The following is a 20,874-nucleotide window of genomic DNA, read 5'->3' as shown; positions in this document are numbered from 1 at the left end:
AATATGAACAGTATTTTGAAATACTGTTCTTCATTTTTGCTAAATTGGCATAGGTTTGTTAATATGAGAATGCTCATCTAGTGCACAATCTTTCCATGAGTTTAATTGCTGCTACCTTTTCTGAGTCCATTTTATAGGTCCTACAGAATTATTATCATCCAGAAAAATCTGGTGCAAGATGCATCTGGATTTAGGTTTACTTTCTCTGGCTTTTCTGTCATTCTCAACCCCAAGCAGCAACTGGCCCGTTACTGAATTTGTTATGAATGCAAGATATGATACTTTAGCACATATTGGGTGATATGACAAACTCAAAAGGCAGAAAATATCCGGTGACAGTCCCAAAAACAAACAGAAAACTAGCATTTTATCTTACACTCTTGTGAAAGAAAACAGTGGTAAGTATCTGCCTGAAATACATAAGAACTGCTTGTGTTTTTCTTCTCTTACAGAAATATTCTTGGATTTCTTTTTTGTTGTTTAAACAGAACTAGTGAGACCATATATACAAAGAATTTCTTTTTCACCCAGTAAGATTTGTCATGTAAGTCTCACAAATTACATGCCCTCATTAGCCACATTCTCAGAGGTGCTAGACACCTGAAAACTCCAGTGTTCAGAGTACAAATTATTAATCAGCCCAGAAAATTGAGTTGCAAGGGGTAGATTTTTTTTTTTTTTTACCAGCACTTGTTTCACTAAGCAGTGTTTCTGGCCATATATGCTCTGCACAGGGAAACTTTTGTAGTGTTTGCAATATTGTTTCAGAAATGGTTTTATGATTTGTGGCTTCCAGAAAAAACATATTCCGATAAAACAGCTTTGACACTTGCTTCACCTGGTTACTCAAAATATTAACATCTCTGTTGAGTGAAGGTATGGCAAGAGCATTGAGGACATAGTAATCTTGGGCACTTCCTCTTTCATCACAGACAACTGACACAGAAATGGTTCCAGCTAATTTCTTTTTTCCCCCGGCAACATGGTAATCAAAGACTTTAGGGAGATACTCAGTACGCAACCATTGAGATGTTGGCATGACCCCAGGAGATTTTAGGTTTGCTTCAAGGTAGCAGTACAGACTTGGGTTATGGAGATCACTGAGTGCCACATTAACACATCTAAATGCTCCCACCATATATTAAAAAATAAAAAAATAAAAAAAAAAGAAAAAAAAGAGAGAGAGAGATTCATTGAACTGTTTGGGCTCTAAACAGTTATTTATTTTCCTGTTGGGCACACGGGAACAAAATCAGGCCCTCCTCTTGTGATACACCCCAGGACTCTGAGACAGCTGATGGTGGGGCAGCCTTTCCTCCAGAGCTGGCACACCCTGTGGGTAAAGCACGGCCACCAGAAACTTTAAATGACATTTCTGTAGGGAAAACATAGAAACCTCTTGGAAACGTTTCTAAATCTCTTGCCTGTTTTTCTCTGCCTTAGCTCAGCATGTAAAGTGGCTCTGGTTTCAAGATTTCTCGGGCACCTTCCTGTCCTGAGGTCACCCAAACGTTTTGGAAGTAGGGAAACAGAAAAATTGAGAGGTCTTCCTGTTTTCCTCTCTTTCCTCCTGACAGAAGAGTACTTTGGGGGTGTTACACACCCCACTCTTTAATGAGTTGGGGTGTTTCTCCTCCCTAAAGTCAGTGTCTCTTTCTTGTACCTCTCACACCCACTCTGGGCGTGGGCACTCCCTCAGGTTGTGGTGACATGGAGGGCCCTTTGCCCAGGGAAGGAAGGAGCCCTGGGGAAGAACCAGCAATTTATCTGCAAGAGTTTCAGCCCTTCTCCCTTGTGTGATAACTGGGGATTTCCCTCACTGTTCCCCAGGTCTGGGAAGAGGTGATGGAAGTGAAGGGTAGTCTGGGTTCTTCCTGGACAGAGGTGTCCAGGGAGGAGTGGGGAGAGCTGGGCCCATGGAGCAGTGTGCTGGTGGCTTCTGGAATCTTCGTGATGGTGTCAGGTGTCTGGGTTGGTAAAATACATGAAAAAGGAGCTTATAAGGGGGGAAATGCTGGGTACAAAGTTGCAATGGGGCAGCGCTGAAAAGTGCATGGGAGTCCTGATGGTTTTGGAAGGCATCATCTCCCAAAGCAGCTCCTGGCCATCTCCCGAAGCAGCTCCTGGCCATCCCCCTCAGGGACCCGTGGTGGCACCAGGGCAGGCAGTGACCAGTGACTGAGGGGGAACGGTGCTGAAGGTGGAAGGATGGGACACAAGTGGGGCAGGATGCCAAAGCCCTCACATGCTTCTTGGCTGTCCAGTTAAGTCTTTCTCTCGTTAGGACCACATGGATAATGCAAATGTTAGGTGGGTGAACACTTACAGATTTTCTCAAGGATTTAAGGGTTAGTTAAATATGCCCTTCTAACAATAAAAAAAAAAAAAAAAGGAAAAGTTTTCTCACTTTTTTGATACAGTACTTCTGTTATCATGATATTAATAATTTCGAGGACACTGTGGAAGACTGTACTAAGCTGTTGCCGTGTCAATTACACAGAGCTATATTTTTGTGCTCATTATTATTCTTGGATGTCTCTAATTTACATCTAAATGTACTGACTAATTTTGATTCAATCATGTCAAAAATGATAGGTCATGTGTGGGAGGAGATGACAGCCCTACCATCAGGAATTGCCAGAATGTGAATTCCTCGGGGCAATGATTTAATGCCCAAGTCAAGCAGTGCTGTCAGAATTGGAGGCCAAATTATGACACATTATGCTGTACTATGGACTTGCACATACAATGCATATGAAAAAAGTGACTGAGATTGGAGTTATTAAACTATGCTTTAACCGCTGCTACATTTTCCTTCTCACTCTCACTCTCTCTCCCGCCTGCTGTCTTTTTTCCCGTGCTCACTGCATTTGTTCAGCGGTACTAATAATGGTACAGAAATCTCTTCTGTAACAACTAACATCCCAAACCATCCTGAACAGCAGCCTGTGATTAAAGTGGGTGATAAAATAATGGCACTTGATGTACATTTCTGCTTAGCCTTTCTTTAAATCATTTACACTCTTTTAGCAAGCTACATGTCAGCCAGATGTTCTGTGAAAGGGCAGGGCCCATTTGTTCCATTGTGCCTTTTTCCCAGGATATGATTTTTTTAAAGGAATCCAGTGTCTGCATAAACCTGCTTAATAACCTTCAGCAGCTCCTGCACAATCCATGGGAGCTGATTTGCATGTTGGATAACTCATCCTAATTATTACTTCCTATTTGCCTTTTTTTTTTAGCTTAAGGGGATTTATCTGTCAGAAGTGAAGTGTTTTTTTTGTTTGTTTGGTTTTAATTTTTTTAGGAAATATGTGCTTTTCTATCTCACATTTTAATTCTGGGGGAGAAGGTGCAAAGCTTTTTAACATGAACACTGTAAGGGCAGTTCATTGCATATTCTTGTGCAATCAGTGTTGTGATTAATTCTTTAAAATTAGAGGTTAGAAGTTAGAGGTTAAAATGATGGTTAGAGTCACTGTCAAGCTGTTGAATTTGATCTTCTATTTTCATATCAATATTATATGTTCATTTATTGTAATCCTAAAATAATGCAAATAGATACTGTGATAGATAGTTGAGTCAAAGTAACTATATAGAATGGCTTAAAAAAAAAACAAACCTTGAGGTTTCAAATAATTGTGTGAGAAGTTGTGGTAATTGATTTTATTGGTACAGGAGTGAAAAATTTTTTATGGTGCACATCTAACTTTTGAAACGTTTTTATGGGATCCATTATCTCTTTTGAGGTATTGGAGATGAACAAAAAGGAAATTGTTTTGTGTTTTCACAAATATAGCATTTTAAGCATTGCTTGAGAAGTAAACTCTAGAAAAAACAACTGACATTTAAGCCTATAAGCTGAGAATGGACACTCTGAGGAAAGGCCCTTGCTGGATTTGGAAAAAGATTGGTTTGATTGTCAGCAGGTTTGGATTGTTTGGATGAAGTGCAGTGACATTTTCCAAGAAGATTTGGAATCCTGTTTATAAACCCTTAGGCTTAATGCTCACAGAGCCCTAAATCCTGAGGAGTAACTATCTTCCCAAGCAGATCTGCCCTGCTCCAGGCATGTGATTTCTCCAGTTCTTTCCTTACTTCCCTGGGAACATTAAAGTCAACCGTTCTGAATTTCTCAGTCAGACTAGGGTTGAATGCCAGCCTGGGAACTGTCTCCGTGTCCGATGTGGCTGTGCCCACTCATACCTCCAAATACCCAACCATGTCCTGAAAGTGCAAGAAGTTTCCAAATGTTTTTTGTAGCCTGTGTGCCATTCCAACAACTGTTCTTTATCTCATTTTGAGGCCATAGAAAAAAAAGACACTGGGATGGATGGACTGCACGGGTCAGATCTGCCAGCTGGATTGATCAACCCAATTTACATTATTGCAATGCAAGTGACAATTTTTGTTGCTCTGGGAGGAAAGTGTTTTACCTCTCATGGAGGTGAGATGAGTGCCCAAAGTGTTAAGCAGCAGAGAAAGGTCCCTATATCTTCTGGCAGAGTTCTCAGATAGTTGGGATGGTTCCCAAAGTCTCAGGATTTTTTATTGTGGTTATTGTCTGTGCCAAAGCCACAGTGCTGGATGCTCCAAAGGGTGGTACAGACAGCAGTAGAAATGAAAAATCCAATCCAATCAAGTTCCTATTTCCCAGGGGTCACTGTAAGGAAGAGAATTTGTCAGGATTTGGAAGGAAATCAGTAAGAGGTTGTATGGACTGGATCAGATGTTGGGATTGTGAGAAGCAAAAAGGACAGTCTAGAGATCTGATTTCACTTCTGCAGGCACGCAATTGAAATTCCTCCTTGCACTGACATGGTATAGAAACGATCTCCAGCCAAGTGGATTTTATACTTCAGTCTGCATTTCCCTGAATGTGGAGAGTTCCTACCCCTGATAATTAAACTTCAAAGCTAACACTCTATTAAATGAGTACAGCTATTATTTCAGTCTGTTTGGCAACAGTTAGTTGACATTGCAAAGGCATTAAATGGGGCTATAAACGTCACTGTTTTCAAACAAAAGCAGTGTTTTAGAAAATATAGCAAAATCATCAGGAGTATTTTAATCTTATTATATCTGCTGATTTTTCTGTGTGCCTGAATGTCTCTTTTCATTGCTTAGGAAAACATGTACTAAGCTAGTTTCCTGACTTCTGATTACCATGGGCTTACTGAAAAGCCAGGACAAGGAGTCTCATTCCAATTGCAGAGGGGAAGCGAACAGCTGACAGGGACCATACCTGTAAAGGCAGAAAGCCATAGCTCAGTAAGCTATCTTGTCATTTTTGTGGTACCTGGAAAAAACACTTTATTATATCAGACCCATGTAAACTTGCACAGATTTATGCAAAACCATTTTTGGATTTCTGTTTGTGATCCTATCTAAAAAGGGCAATTCCTTACTTTGGATTTCTGAGCTCTGGAGACCGCTGAAATGTTGCATATGTAACTGTGTCAAGTGTCTGTCATTCCATTTTTGCCAATTAGCTTAATTCCATTGGTTCCCAATTTTCCTGGAAATTTTATGCTTTTTTCCAAGCAAAGTTTGCACCATTTCACAAAATGTGAGACTCCTTAAGTAAGCTGGTCACTGGCTTATCTAACAGTCTTGTTTTCTCAAGATTAGGGTAGAGGTAGAGGAAGAGCCAGAGTAGGCCCTGCGATGATGCTGTTTGAATAGCTTGCAGCTTTATTAACACATCTGGGAACTATCCAGCAATAACTTGTACAAAAACAGATCATTCTTCCTTCCATAATCCACTCCACCTGTTGGAGGACGGCCATTAGGATGACTGACCTGTGTGGCCATTCTGGCGTGTTTTCCAGTATTGTTTTCCCTGTGGTCAATAGACATGTGGACAGATGATCAGACATAACCTCATTCAGCAGCTTCTTTGGACCCAAAACCCCTCTACCCCTTTGCTGTTTTCTGTTTGCCAGCCTGCTTGATCTGTTATCTCCCTGCCCCACACTGGGCTCTTTGCTAGTTCTAAAACACTTAACATTATTTTCCAAGCTCTTTTCTGTGTTTCTGAACTGCTGAAGTGACTTTCCTCAACTTGTCCCATCTGTAATTCCATACCAGTGACTCCCTGGCAAAATGGAAAGGAAGGGAAGAAATTTTCCTTGGTCAAGAAGAATGTGGCTTCAAGTGAACACGCCTTTCCTAAGCTTTGTTTATTCAAATGCACTGTAGGCTTGGACCAATATATACCTGTTTCCTTTCCACATCTGCATATCTGTGAATTTGTTTTGTCCAAAACCAGAAGATGGGTGGATTATCTTTGCCAAGTACAAAGAGTAGAATCTCATTGCCTTCTCCCTTCTTTTCAGTCTTACTTGGGTTGACCTCGCGGGGCTGGCACAAAACTATATTTCTGTTGTGTGTCAATATAAAATGGCCTTTGTCTAACTCATGGCCTTGGGCATGAGCATAATTTATTTCTTCCAATTTCGGTATTTTAAAGTCCAGGTAGTCTATATTAGTGACTGACCCCTTTTCCACAGCCAGCTGAGAGAGACACACATTCGGAGGGGAAATCCCCACATTCTTGGCGACATATTTGCCTGACACATCTTTTGTCCTTGATGTACAGTGGGCCAAAATGGCTAGATACAGGTTGAGTAGCACTGATTCACTCTGAACAGTACTTGTGACAAGGACAATAAAAAACCTGACCTTAACTGAATTTTTCCTTAGGGAAGTTTTTCTTTCTGCCAGCTGGACCAGCATAGCACATCTTGACTAAACATCTCTGCAAGACTACATGTATTAAAAATAGCTGTGAAAAACAGACATTGAGAGGTGCTTAGAAAGCCATCCCATGCTGAATAAAAAGAAGGACTTTTCAGACGTATTTATCCCTTTCCTTTCCTGTCCTGCAATTCCTGTGCAATACAATAGCAATAATTCTTAGCAGTAGAATAACTTCTTTACAGAGATACAAATCTTCCAGGATACAAATTTTTGTGAATTTGACAAGCTATTTTTTGAAACCTCAGGATTTGCCAGACATAGCCTGAACTTGCAGAAGTTCCATAACTTGATCTCTAGAAGCATTTTCAGTCACATTATCCACAGAACCAATACCAGCGGTCCAGGGAAGACTTTCTCTTAGCATCCCCAGTCATGTCTTCTCTCTTCTCCCAATAGAGCTTACGAGCCACTGATAGAAGCCATTTCCTTCCATGTTAACAACTGACCGACAATGCCCTTTGCTGAAAGACGGGGAAGAGCAGGAAGCAGAGTTTGGCAGAAGGGTCAGAGCTCTTCTTATAGTGTGGGAAGTCTCAAAGGATGGAGGTGAATCTCGCAAAAAGGAAGTCTAACCCTCAAAAAAGAGAAGTAATACCAGCCAACAGAAAAACTGTGCTTGGATGTGGGAGTAGGAGAATGGTGGGGAAGCCAGCCACTGATGGAATAAGATGTTTGTAAAATGTTTTGCACAGAAAGAGCAGCTCTTAGGAAAAGACCTGGAGGTAATGGGTTGCCTCCTGGTGGAAAAAGAGGGCAGAGGGACAGCACATCCAAGTCCTTCACAGAGGACAGGTTCAATTTGCATTTGGTACTCTTCTTACTCATTTCCCACCCACGTGATGTGGGAAATCTATCTTCACTGGTGTATAAAAACATTCCAAATAAAAGGTCATAATGAGCAAAGGGGCAAAAAAGCAGATGCACTAATTAAATTGAATGGTCCAGCTACAACCTGGTACTGGTATTTCTGAAGATTAGAATAGAAAAAATATTCATTCAAACTTACGTATTTCTATACAGAAATCTTTCCTGTTTGTTATTATGGTAAGATGAGTTTATTACTCAGATTTCAACAATGCTTATTTCCAGATGTGATTTCACTAGTCACTCCAAGCTATTAAACTCTCAGTGCCCTCAGACTTGACACATATTTGACATATAAACAACATTACACAAATAAAATAGAAATTCCTTAGAAAACTGATCTAGTAACATTGGAGTGATAAACTTTTAATGTTAGTTAAGGATAATATGAATTACCAACAGCAAAGGCTAGGAAATTGTGTTAACAGGAGAATGCCTGTGATGTAAAAAACCACAAACAAACAGAGCAACCAAAATACTGTGGCTGGAATTTGATTTGGGGACCTGCTCTGGTGAGTAGCTGTATACAAGGCTTTGCACAAGCATGTGTTTTTATGTGGGCAATGGTCACATTATTTTGTTTTGAATAATCAGTAATTGAAGAAAGGCCTTCAAAATAGCTGATATGATGTACTGGGTTAGAGCTGACACCATTGGTTTCAGTCACAAACATGAGATGAGATTGCTGAGGGCTTCCTTTGTGCAGCTCACACAGGGAGAATGAGGAACTGATTTAGCACTTTCAGCTTTCTTTCTTCCTCTTCTGCTTACAACTTTGTTTGAAATGAGTAATGCTTTTGTTTCTTCTGCCTGACTTTGCTGAATGATTTACATTCAGGAAAAATGGTTCCCTGTGGAAATAACAGTTATTAATTTCGAGTACCAAGGCTAAAATAGTCTTGATACCATCATGATAAAGAAGAGTGTGGTTAGAATCACTGTGGTATAACATCACTATGACTTTTTTAAATGTTAATTTGGTCTCTTAATTTGACCTTCTATTAGGCACTTCATGAAATGAAGATAAAAATGGTAAGGGTAATACATTAATGCTTAATCCACTTAATGAAATAGGATTTCCTTTGTGATTCCATATAAATTAGTGTATAACTTAGACTATTTTACCTGAAATAAGAATAGAGATGAAATTAATTCTCAGCTGTAAATCCTCACAGTTAATGTTGTAGTGGTCAATTTTCCCTTGTGGATTGCTGCATTTTACTATTGTTCAGGAGACTCAGATTGTAGTTTTACTTTCTACAAGCACTTTCTGCTTTCTACATACACCAGTTGTTTCTCTTCTGCGTCTGACACCCTACAGATGTGAAGAATGTTGTGGATTAATATATACCAAGGGGAAGGTCAATAACAGTACATTCCTCACACAGGATTGTTTTGAGATGGGCTGTACAGGTAACCATGTTATTTTGCTTCTTTTCTTTTCCTAAATCATGGCAAATGATGAAGAAATAGAAGGAGAAGAGAAGGTTTGAGTTCTGTGACTCTTTCCCTTTGAACCCCACAGGGAATAAATAATTTGCGCCTAAGCATCTTCCAGTCTTCATGGCTTGCTGTAAGACATCCAGGTTTGAGGGTTGTGCCCTGTGGGTATTAGCTATTGTCCCCTGAAATTAGTCTTTCCATGGTACATGTAGGATTACTGGTGTGGGAAGTGACACATTATGGATTGAACCAATGATGTCAAAAGCATGAACGGCTTTGTTTTGAGCTAAACTTGCCTCACCCTGGATGGTCATTGATTCTGTGGAGCCTACGTACAGGAAACACCAGTAGCACATGCATTACTGGGTCTTCATGTTGGAGGGCCTGTAGTGCACTTAATCTGTGTTAATCTTCCCTTGTCAAATCTGTACATTTAAGTATCAGGGCACATTGTTTATGGAAATTGTTTATGGGACAGGCACATTATTTGAAAGAAATGAAACACACTTGACTGTATTTGTTTGACTGCTGTATTATGTGTGTTTTGCTGATGAGTTCATGAGAACTTGATGGAGTTAATTACACCTTGGGCTGATTAAGTTTTCTCTGCAACTGTTTTGCAGTCTTGCAGCCCCTGTGGAAACACTGGAATTACTCTTCATTTGTAGGTGTGAATCTGCTCACTCTACCACCACTGGCTACGGGCAGCTGCTTTTAACATAAACGTGCTCTCCCCTTTTGCCGATGGATTTGATGTGTACCAATTCTGTATATGGTTTTGGTTGAGTAATAAATTCCCAGTTATTTAGTGCAGTGTTCTGCCTCTACATTTACATCGGCAGGACTTTTCTATTAATGTACAACCTTGTATTCAGCTGGGACCAAGTAATATTCTGTGTGTACTGATTTTAGTCTATTAAAATATTACACATTTTGTATTTTTAAAAGTAACCACAGGAAATTCAATTCTTTCTTTCTTTGAGTTTCATTATTCCTATATCAGAAACCATATGTGCTTTTCTTCTCTGTTGTTTATTGTAACATGTGGCTGAAAAATAATATAAAATTGGGACTTAATTGGACTAAATGCTTGGCAGACAAGCTGCATCTGGTTTAAAGAAAACCCAAATATCTTCCTTTCTGAAGACTGTGAGGCCTTAAGAATGGTAAATTTAGAAGGATTTAAAGCAAATTATTGAGCTGTTTGGGTAAGAGAGCCTAACAACCATGAGGTTTGAGGCCTGATTCTGATGTTACTTTCTGTGGTGAAAATATATCAGTAGCTCCACTGCAGTCAACGGCATTAAAGCAGTATAAAACCCATTAATGTCAGATCAAGCTCTGGTCAGTTATTTGGAATTGAAAGGACTGTAGTTGAAGATCTGCACTCTCTGCCTTTTGAAGTGTAATGGCTCAGTGCACCAGGCCCCAACAGCTTTATATGCTCTGCTGGTAAAATTCTACTTCTGACTTTTAAATTCAGAGGTCGTCTAGGCCTGATTTATTAAGGTATTAGAGTAATGTAAAAGGAGGGGGAAAAAGGGAATAAGTACTTTAAAAGTGTAATTTTCTACTGTTTGAAGTATTGTGTAAATTAAATGTGATCTTCCTTAATCTAGAACCTCAGTTGGCTTAATCAAATATCAAACCAATGGGAATCCTTAGACAGAATGGCAAATTTAAGTGCTCTCCCTCTCTGTATAATCCACACTTTCCTTTAACACTAACTCATTTCAGTTGTGTGTGCAGCAAGCATTGACACAGAAGTGTGACTGGGGCAAGAGCTAGACAGGTTGTTTCACTTAAGCAACATTTATGCCTTGCTTTCCATCACGGCAGAGCATTCCCAGGCCTGCCTTAGTGTTTCTCTGTGCTCCTGGCATTCAGGGGTAAATATCCTAAAGCTGCTTAAAATTAAAAAGTGAAAGTAGTTAGTGCTTGTATATAGTGATTCCCATCTGTGGAATTCAGACATGCTATTGTGAGGGAGAAGATGAGGCATGGAAAAATTAAATGTTCTACATATGATGAAATAGTAAGTTGGTAGCAGAGCCTGGAAAAAGGAAATTGGATCTTCAGATTGCCAGCCCATTTCCTTCACAGTACGGACTCTCAGAATGGGTATTAATACCAACATTTGTATTTCCATGTCAGTTTTTTTTCCCAATGAATATTTATCTACATATGGCTGGGGGAGGAGAATAAGTGTAACCCTCATCTTCCCCAGGGTACTGCCTTTAACCATTCATGGGTACATTACAGAGGAAGATGGAAGATTTGTGTGTCAGTAAGTTAATGGATTTCTTTATCACCCACTTGGGTTTCAACCTATTCCACTCAAAACAGATCATTTGCAACAAACATGCCAACACTGAAAGCTGTAAATTCTGAATGTTAATTCTGTGACTGGTGATCCAAACTGAGAACAAGGAATTAAATGGTAAATGACCAAGCAGAAGAGAACAAAAAATCTGTCTGTGGCTGGATTCAGGTCTAAAAAAAAGATAGATTATTGTCTGTTTTGCGACACCAAGGATAGAGTGTATTTCTAAACGTTTTTCTCTTGATTGCTATGAGGTATTTAGATAGTGCCACTTGTATTTTTTGAAAGCAAAAGACAAGCAAGCAATTTTTTTTTTAGTGTGTAAGAGAAACAAAGAGAAACTTATACATAAAAACTTTTGGGGGGATTCAGACCCAGCAAACCAATCTTCTTAACCACTGAATATAAATGAGTTCCATGACCTTCACTGGACTCAGGAAGTGGAATACCTTTTGTTCATTTTGTTGTGTTTGGAAACTCACAACAGCTACCCAAGTTTTGTTTATACTCACAGTGCTGCATATCAGGTCTACACTCAAGTGGAGCAAATGCCAAAAGCTGCAGGAACTCTGAATTGCTGCATGTGTTTTCAAAAGCAGCTTGCTGTATCAAACAGTAAAATGCCGTAAAATGAGACTCCATCTCTAAAGCACCTTGTGAGAATGGCAAAATAAAGATATTCCTACAGTAAGAAGTCTTTTTTCCTCTCTTCAGCAAAGCTGAACCCTTGGAAAATGAATATACTGAAAGACTTTAGACCATCTACCAAAGCTGCACTTGGGAAATTAAAGTTTACTTCATTAATTTTTCATCTATAAAATTATACCTTCTCCCACCACCTGATGGACATAAAGTTTATGTTGCTGGAATCGGGTGGCTGAGATCAATAATGATATGGTGAATGTAAGCTATTTTTGTGTAAGTTGGCCTTCATAACAGATGAGGCAAATAAGTGTAAAAGAAAAAAAGGGAATTGTCTGGAAGTACAGGTGCTTAAAGGGTTGCTAGACCTCAAACTGGATTCCTGGGAAGGTTTCAGGAAGGCCAGTGGCTTATAAAGGCAAGTGATTTTTGTTGAGCATACAAGGGTAGCCAAGTCTTGAAGCAGTGTCCTTGCTTGGGAATGGTGCATTAAAATGATCCTTCCTGTTTTTGAAGCTAAAAGTTGTAATGAACATTAATTGCAAGCACTCTTGCATGCTTTGGCTCCAATTTAGTCTCCACCTAAATTAGCTAGAAATCTATGGCCTTGATTTATTGCATTTGCAACAGTCGCACTAAAGGAAGGTAATTCCTTCTGAAAATGCCACATGCAGGCAGGAACAGGAAACCAATTAGGAATCAGTGGATGATAAATGGGCATTTTTACCAGCAGTTTACTTAATATCCCCATTAAATAAGCCTCTTTGCATTTATCATTTCATTCTCCCTCAGTCTATAAGGTCCTTTAATTGCTGCCTAAATGAGCCCTGTGTTTCAGTCCAAATTTAATCTTGGATCGGGAGAGAGAGATCCTTTCCAATGCTTGCCTGCCCAGCTGCCAAGAACTGTCAGAAATGATCACATAACTTTGCACATTTCTCACAGTCTCATTGGAGAATTGTGAGATTGACAGAAAAAAAAAAATAAAGCCAAACCAAAAACACAGGTCATATTTTTGCTTTAAATTGTAAACTACAGTGTGAGCAGCCTTTTATCTCAATTGCATTTCTTGTACTTTTTTTCTTTTTTAAAGTTGCACTAAAAATAGATGGAAGTTGTAATGTAGCTCTGTGCTTTTTTGTTTTGGAAAGGTACCTTCAGTGGAAGTAGATGTGTGGCAGAACTAATGAAGTGTTACAGAGTTTGTGCAGCAAACAATTACTGGCTGGCTGTGGCTGAATGGGTTGGTTACTGAACATGTGATTTGTGGGCGGAACATTGCGTCTCCAGGCTAAATGGCAGTCAATGATAAAGAATCCCAAAGCAGTTGCCTCAACCTGCCTTGTAATTTTTTTTTTTTCTGTAACACTCAGATTTGGGGGTCTAGGGTTGGGGCTCTTGAAAACAAAAATATAGTTGGTTTTTTTTTTCCTAATTGTGTTATTTCAGAGGTCTTTTGACCTTGGAGCATAAGCAGATGTTCGCAGCATATGTAGAGTTCATGAATTAGCCCCCAAACATCATTTTTGTAAGGGGACATTCCCATGTAGAGTCAACTATTTTCTGAAATGCAGTGGACTTCCACCTGGGTGGTCCAGATGTCAGACCTCGCACCAAAAGTACAAAGCCAAATCACCAATGCACTAAAAGTCACATATTTCTGAAAAATTGGCAGCAAGCAACAGGCCCAGAGGAGGAATATTACCCAAATATTCAGTGCTGATTTATCTTCATACTGTCAAAAGCATACGCATCTGTCATGGTACAAAGAGCAACCCAAAGTTAATGCTGTTAACTTGCCTTCATCCAGACCCATCAGCTTCTAATTTAAAGTACTTATCAATGTGAAGCCTGATGTTAGTGCTAGTGGACTTTGAACTAATGTCAATGAGGCAGTCTAGAACTGAGTCACTCAAATATAGTGTTAAATAATGACGAGTGTTATAATAATCTTTAAAACCAGAAGGATGACTGAATGTCTTTTTGGACTTGTCCTTCCAATACCATAAACACACAAATATCACAAGAAAAGGAAGAAATACAGACTCTGTGAAGCTCTGACCTCAGTCATGGGATTATAAACTATTTGCTTTATATATGTGCTTGTCTGCTATTTTTCTTCCTTAAAAAAAAGAAAGAAAAAATTGTAAATTTAGAGCATATAGATAACAGCATGGGAAACATTAGATGCATCTCAAAAATATTTTTCTCTTAATTCATTGAAAGGTGGTTGAGTCCACTGTCATGTGGATTCACGACTGTAGAAAAAATCATATACAAAGGTAATTGTATTCTGTAGAGGAAGGGAAATGATTGATGGGCTTGAGGGTGTACTAATATAAGATTTGTCTTATTTTACTGTCTCCATTAAAGATCTGAAGGTGAGAGTAAGCAGGAAGTTATTTACATTCAGACGTGATACAAAGCTGTCATCTTATGCCATCTGAAATCAGTCACTTTTGAGCATTTTTGTCTTAATGTTTTCTTTAAATCATCCGTCATCACAGGGAGTCTGGGGAAAACCCAACCTGAAACCTAATATTTCAGATAATGAAGATGGGATTACTGCATAGGAATGGCTGTACCAAGCAAGACCATAGGCCCATTTATTCCATCTTCTGTCTCAGAAGTGGCCAATAGCCGATGCCTAGGGAAGAGTCTAAACAGGGCAAGCATTCAAGGATACTTTCCCTGACTAAGGAAGCAGAGGTGTCAAAAGATGTGGTATCCATCCAAATTAATATATTCAGCACCTGAGAGGCTGGTAAGGACTACATGTTACTTGTTGTCAGTTTCTGAGAACTAGCAGGTACAGTTTTTATTTTTTAAAAAAGTTGCTAAGAAAATTAAGTCAACAAAATCCTGCCATTCTAGGAGAGGTGAGAGGGGTAAAATTCTGACACCAGTTATGGCTGGTTTTCAGGGGAAAAAAAAGAGTTGGAATAAATAGTTCATTTTCAGCATGGTATTATGATGCTGCTGTGTGTGATCCCAAGCATTTAACAGACCCATTTATAATCTGTGGGGGCTAGGGGAGGAAAACCTTGAGATCGCAAAATCTGCAAAATTATTTAGGTTAGTCCTGATGAAATGAGACTGTGAGGAACTCTGATGGGACTTAAAGCTAGGTGGCTGGGGAACACAATGTCAGATGAAATTCGGTGCTGACAAATACATGGTAATACATAAAAGAAAGAATAATTTGATCAGTGCCTTCTAACTGAACTGAAGTCGCTGCAGAAAAGAGTTGGCCAGTGGACAAATTAGGGAACAGCAGTAATGAAAAAGCAAAAAAAAGTGTTAAAATCAAGGACTAGAGAACACTGAAAGTATTGGATTGTCATGATATAATTTTAATTGGAAATACAGAGCATAAATAGGATGGGCAATGGATAGAAGTTATAAAAGGCAATGCCTGAACACTTTATCTAGGGAAAATGAAAAGGTTACAGCATGAGAGGACAATTAGAAGGGAGCATGAGGAATATATATAAAGAGATGAAGGACATAAAATAGATATATCAAGGGTTCTTATTTATATTTTTTCCTTACATTAAAAATAATGAAAACCAAGAATAAGGCTACAGGAGTTCAAATGTCTGTTGGGACTGTCCCAAACTAATGAAAAACTCAAATAAAAATTTATATGCTAACAAGGTACAACATCTGAGAGCCTTTATTCAGTAATTTCTTTGCTCCTTTCCTCCATTTTGCATCAAGGAAAGCTGAAAATAAAAAAGGCACCTAATCTTAGCTTGGTAAATGTATCTTTTTGAATAATAATGAAATATTACTTCCCATTTGGTAAAAATGCAATTATCAGGCTTCCTGCTGACCAGTTTTAACATCTAATGGCCAAATATATTTGCTGTGCTACTTCCCTTTTTCACATCACTTGAATCTTAAAGAGCTGTGATGGGGTGATGATGTAGTGCCAGAGCTGAGGTGTGTCTGGGAATGCATGGACCGCCAACCCTCACAAAGGGTTATCTCAGCCTGGAATGGGGCTCCCTTGCCCACAAGTCTCTAGGGATTTCAGCTCCTTGAAGGGGTAATTCATATGAACCTAAACCACTATCTTGCAGATACTGCATGACTTATCCATGCCACTCCTTGACACTTGATGCTGTTGAGGCAATAACATTACCACTGAAAAATATAGACTTGTACGGTTAGAAAGTTCTATTTATGGGTATAAATGTCTGGTTTTATGTGACACAGGAGAAAAACTTATTTTCTTGATCATATTAGTTGACAGAATTTGAAAACTTTTCATTAACAATCTGATACTATCAGCTCTAGGATGCTGAAACTCACATTGGCCGCTGACGCCAAGACAAGCCCCATGCAAAGGGATATAGCCACTGGTAGCCACTGGTTAGTGACATAAAATTTCTTGTCATGGCTTCACACTGTCCAAACATTCCTCTAAGCTGGTGACTCTGGGGGCAACCCTTCAGGTGGGTCTACAGCTATTGCAATGTCATGAAATTAGAGCGTAAGAATGTCACCTGATGATCTTATGCAATAAGAATGTAGAAGGTAGAAACATATTTATAAAAATTCCTTTGGTTTACTTTTGTACCACAGCAATAAAGGTAAGAGCCTGACTCTCAGTGAGTGTGGGTATGTGGTGTGCATGTGCTCACACATGTCTGCGTTGTGACATGGCTGAATCTGCTATATTTCATTCTTCGTGCCTAATTGTGACCCTTTCTTTTGCAGAAGGAGGTCTGTAAAAATGGTTGCTGATTATACAGCATATATGAATATATTCATGTATATTTATATTCAGCCTGGAAGAGAGAAGGCTTTGGGGTAACCTAATTGTGGCCTTCCAGTGACTGAAGGAAGTCCACAAGAAAGATGGAGAGAGTCTATTTGCAAAAAGCATGTAGGACAAGGGGAATTAATTCAAACTGAAAAAAAAAAGGTAGGTTTAGATTAGGTATTAGGAATAAATTCTTTATTTTGTGGGTGATGAGGCATTGGAACAGGTTGCTCAGAGAATCTGTGGGTGCCCCATCCCTGGAAGTGCTCATGGTCATGTTGCATGGGTCTCTGACCAACCTAGTCTAGTGAAAGGTATCCCTGCCCACCATGGCAGAGGGCTTGGAACTAGATGGTCTTAAATGTCCTTCGAACCCAGGTCATTCCATGATTCTATGATTCCGTGGTACACAGCATCTTGTGGCTGGCTGTGTGTATAGACTCGTGGAGGGACATTTTCCAAAGCCAGCCGCTATGCAGGAACACTTTGAAGTGAGGGGGAAGCCCAGGTCCCAGAAATATCCCTCACACTGGAAGAGACCCCCTAGGCCAGACTGTGCAACATCTTGATGGCTTTAATGAGGAGAAATCCTCCATGGTTTGGTTTGTAGTGTTCCCACTTGCCTCCATGCCCTGCCCAAATTCACTCAAGCCCTGAGAAGGAATAACACTCCTGAAAAGATCAGCCACTGCACTGCACTCCTGTTTTCAGCCATAGAGCTAAGTGTGTTCTGTAGTCTTATCCCTCCCCAACAGATGAGAGACCTGAGGGGCTGAAAGCTAAGGTGAGTGCCTAGAATTGCTAGCAGGCTGCTGGCAGGGCCAAGAATAAAAGCCTGGTCTGTGACATGACATCTCACCTTTGCAGCTTTGCAAAAGCTGGATTGCAAGGTCACTTGGGTAGTGCTTGTGCCTTCCTATTTGTTCTGTAAAACATGTCTCTCCAGATTAAAAAATAATAAGAATTGTCTTGGGTGAATTTCTTTACAAAGTCTCTGCCCATTATTACTTGGATTTTATTTTTTTTGACAGCATAGCTTAACAGCTATGCTGATGTTGGCCAGTGAACTTTGACTATACAGAAAAGAGGAGAAGAAAAAAAAAAAAAAAGAGAAAAAAAGTGCATAACTATTTTGTGCTATGCTAAATATCTCTGTAATTTAACAGTATGTATGTTGCCCTCATGAAAATCTGCACACTGCATAAAACAAAGTCCTGAGCATCTTTGAAAATGCAGGCTGTACTAGCAGAAATATAATTAAGAGAAAATACTAATCGCATTTTTATCCAGGGTGACATTATGGGTTAAGAGTGGATATATGTTTGTGTCAGGATTTCAGTCCTAAACTTAAGGCTGAATCCAAACAATGTAACCTCAGAAAAGAGGTGAATAATATAAGAAATCATTTTCCTGTAAAATATCTTTGTCTTTGAGAAAGTAACTGTCATTAATTTACAACAGTACATGCTGGTACTCTTAAATAAGTTTTTCCCAGGATAACAATCTGTCTAAATGAGAAATAATGAGAAAACTATTTTTTACATCATTTCTTGAAACAAGTGCTGGCAACCTGATCAAACCATTCAGCAGTGAATTGTTCACTATGTTCATGTTGCACAGGCCCTCACTTTTGGAAAGATTTGGGTATGTTTTCATAACCTAGCCATCTTTTCATTGATTTAATCACCTGTGTACTTAAAATTAACAATTATTTTTCAATTGCCCATACAACTGTGGTTTCATGAAGACAATCAGAACATGAGGCCACTACCTTTCCCTCTTGTACAAATAAAGCTTGCTCAGTCTTGATGCAAGATTTTCTAGTGTTGGGGATGAGTTGAGCAATCATGGGGTTTTGTCATGATGTTCTGCTTTGGACAAGCACTGGAACAGAAGTAGAACCCTTTTGGATCAAGGATAATCATTCGGATCTGGTGGATCAAAGATATGGTTGCTCTTCTTGACCAGACATAAAACAGTGGCTGTAGGGCCATTCAGTGGAGCTCTGAAGTTTAGCATGACATGGTCCATGCATAGAGAGTCCATGAAGCATAATTATCTAGACTGTAGCATGTTGTGGAGTACTGTGTAGTAAATACTTGGTGTAGAATTACCTTCCTTGTGGATCATATGAAAATATGAAATGCTGACATTTCCCAAATAATTTGATTTAGTAAAAATTAAAGAAGTTATTAAAAAACCCTAAAATATAAAGCACATTCCTCAGCTAGGCTCTTGGTCTCTATTATGTCTTGCAAGTATTGCAAACTCTATAGTCCTGTACTGTATTCCCCTGTGTTAAATGCAAATTGAGATGATATGGCATTTTTGGGTAGCAGCTCAAGGTTGAGCTGTGATTTTACAAAGTCAGCAAAATTTTCATGCCAAATACTGTCTTATCATATTCTTTTTCATTCCTGTCCCTGAAAATCTTGTCACACGTTATTGCTTAATTATAGAGCAAGATGCAACAATTAATCTGTAGTATTAACCATTGTGCTTTCATTTGTTGACATAGAATGTTCAATAGTAATGAACATGTGCGTAAACTGAGATTGTCCAAAAACTACTATTCTTCCCTAGCTTAGCAGGGGTGGCAAGAAGGAAGTGTGGAGGGCTTTGTATCACCAGTCCTCATCACAATCTTTTGTATTTTGACTAGAAAATGTGTGCAGCAAGTCCATGGTGACTCAGGAATGCCACGGTTGTCACTATGATGCGCACTGCGGCCACTCAGAGCTGGGTGGCAGTAGCAGAAATGGGATTTTATACTTCTGTTCTCACACTCCAGGTTTCTCTCACCTGGAAAACTAGCAGTCATGTGGGGCTTACAGAGCAGAAAAAGGTTTCAAGTCTGTCTGGTGGAGACTGATAAGTACTGGAAGGATGAAAATAGTGTCAGTGTAACACAACATCACTGAATAATGGTAATATGGTAGTGAGTCCCCCACAGTCACCAGGCAGCTGGGAAATCTGATTGATAGGTAAGGTTTTGGAAAAAAAAAATCATCAAACTTTTACAGTAGTCTGAATATACAAGTGATTTTTCCTACTCCCCTCCTCAACAGGAACAATGCAGTTTATGGCTATCTGCTATAATATTATTAATTTAATGAATTACCAAAACTGGTGAATTGGTCAATGGGCTAACACATGTGTTGTATCTAACTTCAATAACTCATCACTTTTGTCATTCTGTTGCTTTTCAGAAGTAGGGGCTTTAAAAAAGGCAGTACTCTTTCCCATGTTGATGGATAGAGGACGTGGAATGAAGCCAGGAAGAGAGTCAGCAGGCTTGCAAACAGCTTTACATCAAAATGGATCCAGAAAATCAACACAGGTCATCCCTCCAGCAGGGATGAGATAGAAAGATGTACTGGAAAAGAAAGAGAGACCTCATCTTCACCTTATGTAAGTGGATCTGATGTTATGAAGATTGCTCATTAAGTCATTGCTCATGAGGCTTAGAGGAAATGTTCACAAAAACAATCTGTTAGATGTGCTTCTTGTAAAACCTAATTTGGACTATGTTGTGTTAGCTCATTTTTTCAGTTTGTTTGGAAATTCCAAAATCTACATTTCCCCTCCCCAATTCTTGTACTTTCCAAGGTTTTGGAATAATAGGGGCCAGCTGGAGGGAGAAGTTTGTAATGAACTACACTTGCATCTCTTTTCTGCTGATTTATAAACACTCTTGAATACAGGCAAGCAAAAACATCAATGCCATTTAGTGTTATACCATAACTGTTTTAGGGGCATTATGGGGTGTGACATAGTGGTCCACTAGTTTCCTCTAGGTTTGTCTAGGGCCTGGTAGTTAGCATATTTGCTGGCAGTCTTAACAGAGCCCTGAGAGCTTAAATCTTAGTGGAAGGGATTCATCAGGGTTACTGTCAAGGGCAGCATGATGGAATAGGCATTGCCCTTCGTACAGAGAGCACTGACTGCAGCGCTATCAAATAAACCAGTACCTTCAAAATGTACTGGGGCTATTAAAGAGACAGGCTCTTAGATTACCCCTAAATGCTGTGCTTCTCTCCCTCTCATGTCTGCTGCTATTTCATTTTTA

At 39.3% G+C, this 20,874-nt stretch overlaps 1 long non-coding RNA gene across 1 annotated transcript in view; it reads left to right on the top strand.

Moving 5' to 3' along the window:
- LOC137469669 (uncharacterized) overlaps positions 1 to 20,495 on the top strand; it is a 92,066-nt gene extending 71,571 nt beyond the window's left edge. Inside the window, exons 4-6 of the long non-coding RNA XR_010996635.1 lie at positions 16,331 to 16,498; positions 20,018 to 20,216; positions 20,415 to 20,495. This is a non-coding gene — a long non-coding RNA (uncharacterized lncRNA). The remainder of the gene's footprint in view (positions 1 to 16,330; positions 16,499 to 20,017; positions 20,217 to 20,414) is intronic.
- The last annotated feature ends 379 nt before the right edge of the window (positions 20,496 to 20,874 follow it).

Source organism: Anomalospiza imberbis, chromosome 2, assembly GCF_031753505.1.
Source record: "Anomalospiza imberbis isolate Cuckoo-Finch-1a 21T00152 chromosome 2, ASM3175350v1, whole genome shotgun sequence".
NCBI lineage: Eukaryota > Metazoa > Chordata > Aves > Passeriformes > Viduidae > Anomalospiza > Anomalospiza imberbis.
The sequence above is the reverse complement of the archived record's forward strand: the minus strand, read 5'-3'. Positions and strand labels throughout refer to the sequence as shown.